We start from the raw sequence: 7,902 nt of genomic DNA on the forward strand, positions 1-7,902 counted from the left end.
ACCATGTTGACCAGGATGGTCTTGATCTCTTGACCTCTTGATCCACCCGCCTCGGCCTCCCAAAGTGCTGGGATTACAGGCTTGAGCCACCACGCCCGGCTTCTGTATCTTTTCAACTTTGTACTGTTTTGTTTGTGTTACATAATCAAACAGTTGGCGTTTCAGAATGTGTAGATGAAGCAGATGATCCATAATGGTAGCTGAATTGGTATCTAAATGTTCGGCTGAATGCATGGACTAAAAACAAGGCTTTTTCGACCCAGATGTACTTGGTTTTGTTTTTACCTTTTCTTCAACATTTTTTTTAACCACCATCTTTTATTTTCTCAGCTGGCTACCACGTGTGGCTCTGGGCTGTGGAAGCTTTTGCCAAACAGCTGTGTTTTCAGGATCAGTATGTCAAGGCTGCTTCTCACCTACTTTCCATCCACAAAGTGTATGAAGCTGTGGCACTGCTCAAGTCAAACCATTTTTACAGGTCTGTGTGGTCTTAGAGTTGGGATAATACTTGGACATAATGTGAAAATGATCTAAACTTCTCTATTGTTAAAGTAACATAAATAGAAGAAATAGCATAAAACGAAAGAACAGCTTAACAAACTGTTACAAGAGGAACTCCCTTTTTAATTCCCAGCTTTGAAGGGAAACTGAATCTTGCCAGACACCCCAAAAACTTTTCATGTACTCTCAAGTTAACCTTTTCTTTTGGAAATATATTAACATTGGCCAGGTGCTGTGGCTTATGCCTGTAATCCCAGCACTTTGGGAGGCCGAAGTGGACAGATCACTTGAGCCCGAGTTCAAGACCAGCCTCTGCCTCCCTAAGAGCTGGGATTATGTGATTGTGGGTGTGAGCTACTATGCCTGGCAGCCTGAGTAATTTTTTTTTTTTTTTAAAGAGTCTCACTCTGTTACCCAGGCTGGAGTGCAGTGGCGCAATCTTGGCTCACTACAACCTCCACCTCCCGGGTTCAAGCGATTCCACTGCCTCAGCCTCCTGAGTAGCTGGAACTACAGGTTCATGCCGCCACACCCAGCTAATTTTTGTGGTTTTAGTAGAGTATTTTAATTTATCAGTTTATTTTCAAATAATATTATATCACTTTTTGTATATAATAGTATACTTTTTCCTCTATCCTTTCTCCTTTCGTCATATATTTGGTATATTAGATACATGTTATAACCACACATTACACTATTAGTATTTTTGGTTTAAACAGTTGATGCTTCTTTTTTGGTCAGACAAGGTCTTGCCCTTTTGCCCAGGCTGGAATACAGCGGCAAGATCATAGCTTACTGCAACCTCTGCCTCACAGGCTCTTTAAACATTTTTCATAAATTTTTTTTTTTATATATTTTTTTCCAAGTCCAAGTCAGATGGGTAATGTGCCGACGTCGTAACAAGGTGCAAGGGTGGCACATCTCACACAAGCATGTGAACACCCAGTCATCATACTCATGAACTACAAAAGGATCTTCTGTAAACATTTTTTTACATTTACCTACAAGCTTATTATTTCAGCACTTTTCATTATTTATGTAGGTCCAAGTTTTCAGTTGCTGTCTATTCCTTCACCTGAAGAACTTCAACTTTTTTTTTTCTGTAAAAGTGTATAATTTCACTTTGAGATTGTTTCAGAGGTTATTTCACAGGGTATAGGATTCTAGATTGAAAGTTTTTCTCTTTCAGCACTTCAAAGATGTCATTTCATTCTCTTGGCTTACATTGTGTTTGACTTGGCTATTGCATTGATTTTATCTCTGTTATTTTTTTTTTTAATTTGGCTATGTTTAGGACTTTTTCTCCGTCAATAATTCTTCAGTAATTTGATATGATGTGCTTTGGTGAGATTTTCTTTTTTTTTTTTTCTTTGCCTGAGACAGGGTGTTGTTCTGTTGCCCAGGCTGGAGTGCAGTGACACAGTCACAGCTCACTGTAGCCTTGACTTCCCGGGATCAAGCAGTCCTCCTGCCTCAGCCCCCTGAGTAACTGGGACTACTCAGGAGGTGCGTGCCACCACAGCCAGCTAATTTTTTAGTTTTTTGTAGAGACGGAGTCTTACTATATTGACCAAACTGATTTCCAACTCCTGGGCTCAAGTGATCCTCCTGCCTCAGCCTCCCAAAGTGCTGGGATTACAGGCATGAGCCACCACACTTGGTCAAGATTTTCTTTTTGTTCTACCCTGCTTTGCTTTTGTTGTCTTCCTGTAGAGAGTACTGAACTTTGTTTTGGCAAGTAATAAAGTTGGGCATCAGCTTGATCTTTTCATGGCTTGTTTTTATACTTTGTTAGGACAGGTTTATCATATTCTAGAATTAGTTGGACCTCCTACATTCTGGTATCTTTATTGAATGCCTTATGCATTCAACAAATCAAAACTCAGATGTCTCCAAGTGCTGTCATGTCTGGGAATTGTTCAGCTTACAATTGCACAGTCATTCTTTGTTTAGACTTAAGGAGTTTCCTGTACATATGGCTTTGAATTTAGCCAAAGACTCACTGGGATCCCCAGGCAGAGTTGTGGATATCTTTGTCTGGACAGCTTCCTCCTTCCTAGTATCCTGCCCCTTAGATTTCTGTTGTTTCCTCTTCTCAAATCAGAGACTGCTGAGGTTTTGCTTGGGTTTTCCTTAGGAAAATGGCTTTAAGCAGAAAGCCAGTGCCAAGATAGGGCTCACGTTGTTAGTTTCTCTTCTCTTAGGGGTAACGGTCCTGTGCTGCCTGCAGTGACTGAAAACAGTTGTTTCAGACATTTTGTCCAGTTTTTTAGTTTTATGGCAGTAAGGGGGCCTGGTCCCAGTTATTCCATCATGACCGGAAATAGAAGTCCCAAAATACTTTCAAGATATTGCTCTCTCTAGATCACTTTCATCTAATAAAACACTTTTTTCCAGCTACAACTTTATGTTGGCTGCACCTCAGCAGTTGTATGTCATTTGAAAAATATTCATTTACTGAGTTGTATAGATCGTCCAAATGTTAACATATCTCATTATAAAATACCCTAAAGTATCGTGTTCATTATTATCACCATCAGTCTCATCAGAAAAATTCTGACTTACGGGAAAATGTCAAGCTCACAAGTGGTAGGTACAAGATTTCTAAAATTCTAATTTTTGCTGGAAAACTCACATTTTATCATTAGTAACAAATACTGTTGGCTGTTTTTTCTGAAGTGGTAGGCCTACTTTGTTCATTTTTTTTTTCTTTTGAGAAAAACATCTGACAAATACCCCACACTGAATAACTGTTATTTGTGTTAGTCTTTTTTTTTTTTTTTTTAAAGAAGAAATGAGGTTCTGTGGAAGAAGCAGCCAGTGTAGGTCTCAGTTCATTCATACAGCTGCTTCCTAGGGGTACGTCCTACTTTGGAATGCAGCAGAGAACACAAAATGTTCTTTCCATTTGTCACACGGAATATTAACATGTTTTGGACTTGAGGAATTTAGTCAAGTTAGTAATTTTTACTACTTCATCGAGTGCATTCCTCCTTTTTTTTCCACTGTAAGAGCCACTGCCTTCTTTTTTAAAATGCCAGAATTTACCAACCATTGCTTGTGCACAATCACTGCAAATGTCAACACAGGTTTTTTTATTTTAAATAAAAAGGCACGGCCGGGCACGGTGGCTCATGCCTGTAATCCTAGCACTTTGGGAGGCCGCGGCAGGCAGATCAGAAGGTCAGGAGATCAAGACCGTCCTGGCTAACAGGGTGAAACCCTGTCTCTACCGAAAATACAAAAATTAGCCGGGTGTGGTGGCGTGCGCCTGTAGTCTCAGCTACTTGGGAGACTGAGGTAGGAGAATCACCTGAACCCGGGAGGCAGAGGTTGCAGTGGGCTGAGATTGTACCATTACACTCCAGCCTCTGCAACAGAGCGAGACTCCATCTCAAAAAAAAAAAAAAAAAAAAAAAAAAGGCACATAACTTACTCTTAGCGTTGTTACAAAAATAGTTTAATAGTTTTAACCTCATGAATACCCTGAAAGGGTCTTGAGGACCCCTAGGAATCCACAGACCACAGTTTTTAAGAACTGCTGATCTAAGTGAGGAAACGAACACACCATATGTTTTTAATTTGTCTATATAATGCAAGTGCAGTTTTTTAAAGGAAGTTGGAATTATAAAGACAGCTCAAAAGGGATAGTTTGTCCTGTCCTGTAGCCGCTACTAGGGCCATACACAGAGGAGCCTTTTCAGAGTGGTTAAAGTGTCTGTTCTTGCCTTTAGGGAAGCTATTGCAATTGCCAAGGCCCGGCTGCGCCCAGAGGACCCAGTCCTGAAGGACTTGTACCTCAGCTGGGGAACCGTCCTAGAAAGAGATGGCCATTATGCCATAGCAGCCAAATGGTAAGCCTGAGGAGAGGAGGGATGCATCCAACATAGAAGAGCTTCTGCCAAGAAGAGCAGGACAAGAATACAAGTAATAAGTTTAGAGGTGGAGGGTCGGGCGCGGTGGCTCAAGCCTGTAATCCCAGCACTTTGGGAGGCCGAGGCGGGTGGATCACGAGGTCAAGAGATCAAGACCATCCTGGTCAACACGGTGAAACCCCGTCTCTACTAAAACTACAAAAAATTAGCTGGGCATGGTGGCACGTGCCTGTAATCCCAGCTACTCAGGAGGCTGAGTCAGGAGAATTGCCTGAACCCAGGAGGCGGAGGTTGCGGTGAGCCGAGATCGCGCCATCGCACTCCAGCCTGGGTAACAAGAGCGAAACTCCGTCTCAAAAAAACAAAAAAAAAAAAAGTTTAGAGGTGGAAGTGAAGCAGCAAGAAACTATTTAAAAGATACGTATATTCAATCCAGTTTCATAAGACTCATCAGGAACTACCTCCTGATTTATTTATACAAATCGCCATAACTGGCTGGGCCTGGTGGCTCATGCCTGTAATCCCAGCACTTTGGGAGGCCGAGGCGAGTGGATAACAAGGTCAGGAGTTCAAGACCAGCCTGACCAACATGGTGAAACCCCATCTCTACTAAAAATACAAAAATTAGCCAGGTGTGGCAGGGTATGCCTGTAATCCCAGCTACTCGAAAAGCTGAGGCAGGAGAATCACTTGAACCTGGGAGGCGGAGGTTGCAGTGAGCCAAGATGATGCCACTGCTCTCTAGCCTGGGTGACAAAAGTAAGACTGTGTCTCAAAAAAAAAAAAAGATCACCATAACTGTTCAAGAAACCTCAGTGGCAGATTCAGAAATTACGCGTTTTTCTAATGATCTCTTATAACATCAAATAAAGGAACCTCAGCCCATGCTGAATTGAACCCAGAGGAGTCATTCCCTCTCATTTTCCTTATGTCGTTAACCTATATGATATTGTTTCTCATACACTCTGCTGAACTGTGCTGGCCTCAGCCTTCACAGGAACAACCAGGGGCAGTGACACACCCGGGACCACAGGAAGGCACATGTAGCAAAGTGGACAGAAAGAAACAATTGCATCCTCTAGGGAGTGGGAATAAAAGATCTGTTTATGACATTTTGTTCACATTTTTATTCATATTATAGCTATTTAGGGGCCACTTCTGCTTATGATGCAGCCAAAGTTTTGGCCAAAAAGGGGGATGCAGCATCACTTAGAACGGCTGCAGAGTTGGCTGGCATCGTAGGAGAGGATGAGTTGTCTGCTTCCCTGGCTCTCAGATGTGCCCAAGAGCTGCTTCTGGCCAACAACTGGGTGGGAGCCCAGGAAGCCCTGCAGCTGCATGCAAGTCTACAGGTCAGTCTGTTATTTTATCTCCTAGTATATAAGTCGGAAGTGTCCCAAATCCTTTTCTAGTCAAATCCAAGTTAATAACCCAGTTGCACAAGCTGTGCCAATTTGGCAGGCCCAGCAAGCCCTGGCCATGCTATTCCACTGAAGTACTATGGCTTGTTAGTTGCCATATTCAGAGTAAGATAGTGTGGTCATTCGCAGTAATTCCCATTGCTTATCTGTTTGTACAAAACACCTGTGAAGACTTTAGTCAGCCCAGGTCTTGGGTTGGCAGTTTAGGGTTTCTTCATTGATATTATCAACACTATCTTCCTTGAAGAAAGAATGTTTGGCCTCTAACAGAAATCATGGAACTCTACCTGTAACACCCCTGTTAACTATAAGCTATAGAAAAAACTGGGCCAGGCACAGCAGATCACTTGAGGTCAGGAATTCAAGACCAGCCTGGCCAACATGGTAAAACCTCGTCTCTATTAAAAATACAAAAGTTAGCCAGGAATGGTGGCACATGTCTGTAATCCCGGCTACTCAGGAGGCTGAGGCAGGGGAATCACTTGAACCCAGGAGGCAGAAATTGCATTGAGCCACGATCATGCCACTGCACCGCAGCCTGAGCGACAGAGTGAGACTCGGTCTCTAGAAAACAAAGAGAAAAGTGTGGGGAAATAGAAATGTCTTATTTCTTAAATTTTTTTGGTTCCCATCTGGTTAAAAATGAGTAACTTACCACTGCCTTTTTGACACATCAAAACAGATTAAAGCATTAGCATTCTTACCTAGTTTCCAAAACATGTAAACATTTGATTCATTTTAGATAACTTTATCAGATACTAATGAGTTTTTTTTTTTAAGTTCTTTGTTCCCTAGCAGAGTACAGGGCCTAAAGATGGCTTTTAGCTGAATATTTAGAGCCCAAGGAACATGGTACATGGGGAGGTAGCTTACTGGGAACAGCAGAATAAAAATGGAGGCAAAAATAGGACACACTAAAAGATAATGCCACTGAGCATTATTTATAAAATGAGCAACCCTAGAGAGATTTTAATTTATCCACAACCAAAAAAAATTTCCAGAATGACTGTTTAACATTTTATTTTTTCTCTTAAACAGCATCCTTAACAATGCAAGAACCTAATAAGCATATGCTAAATATTCTGATAAGTATATGCTAAATATTCTGATAAGGGCTATATTGGCTATGTGGAACATAGACCCTTCCAAGCTTAACTGAGAAGATATTGTTATAGGGCTATACAAGGAATCGTATGGCAACTAAAAATCTAGTGAAAACAGATTTTCAAGGGCTTCTCTCTATGCTTCTGTTTTCTTCTCTCCCAGCTGATTTACTCTATTAAACCTGTTTGGACATGGCCCCTAATGCCTGTCCCAGCTCTTGGACCTACAAAGCTTGTAAATACTTTGAAGGACTCTGGAGAGCTCTCGAGATCATCCAAGTGCTTTCCTTGTATAACAGTTTCTCTTCCTTGCTGTTCTGTTCCAGGGTCAGAGATTGGTATTTTGCCTTCTGGAGCTACTGTTCAGGCATCTAGAGGAAAAGCAGCTTTCAGAGGGCAAAGGCTCCTCCTCTTATCACACTTGGACCACAGGCACCGAAGGGCCTTTCGTGGAGAGGGTGACTGCAGTGTGGAAGAGCATCTTCAGCCTTGACACCCCTGAGCAGTATCAGGAAGCCTTTCAGAAGCTGCAGAACATCAAGTACCCATCTGCTACAAATAACACACCCTCCAAACAGGTAATGCCATCTGTACCAGCTTTTGACATTAATAAGACTTCCTGAATCCATGTGTTTTGTTTTGAGACAGAGTCTTGCTCTGTCACCCAAGCCGGAGTGCAGTGGTATGATCTTGGCTTACTACAACTGCCACAAGGGTTAAGTGATTCTGCTGCCTCAGCCTCCCAAGTAGCTGTGATTACAGGCATGTGCCACCACGCCCGGCCAGTATTCCCTTAAAAAAAAAAAGTCAGGCCGGGCGCGGTGGCTCAAGCCTGTAAATCCCAGCACTTTGGGAGGCCGAGGTGGGTGGATCACGAGGTCAAGAGATCGAGACCATCCTGGTCAAAATGGTGAAACCCCGTCTCTACTAAAACTACAAAAAATTAGCTGGGCATGGTGGCGTGCGCCTGTAATCCCAGCTATTCAGGAGGCTGAGGCAGAA

The 7,902-nt window shown here is 42.4% G+C and overlaps 1 non-coding gene across 1 annotated transcript; it reads right to left on the reverse strand.

Moving 5' to 3' along the window:
* Positions 1–1,371: 1,371 nt before the first annotated feature.
* LOC116547433 lies at positions 1,372–1,475 on the reverse strand. The gene has a single exon (XR_004267056.1). It is a non-coding gene; the product is annotated as a small nucleolar RNA U13 (small nucleolar RNA).
* Positions 1,476–7,902: the final 6,427 nt, after the last annotated feature.

This window comes from Sapajus apella, unplaced genomic scaffold (assembly GCF_009761245.1).
Source record: "Sapajus apella isolate SASKATOON/1434 unplaced genomic scaffold, GSC_monkey_1.0 scaffold3149, whole genome shotgun sequence".
In the NCBI taxonomy this organism is placed as follows: domain Eukaryota; kingdom Metazoa; phylum Chordata; class Mammalia; order Primates; family Cebidae; genus Sapajus; species Sapajus apella.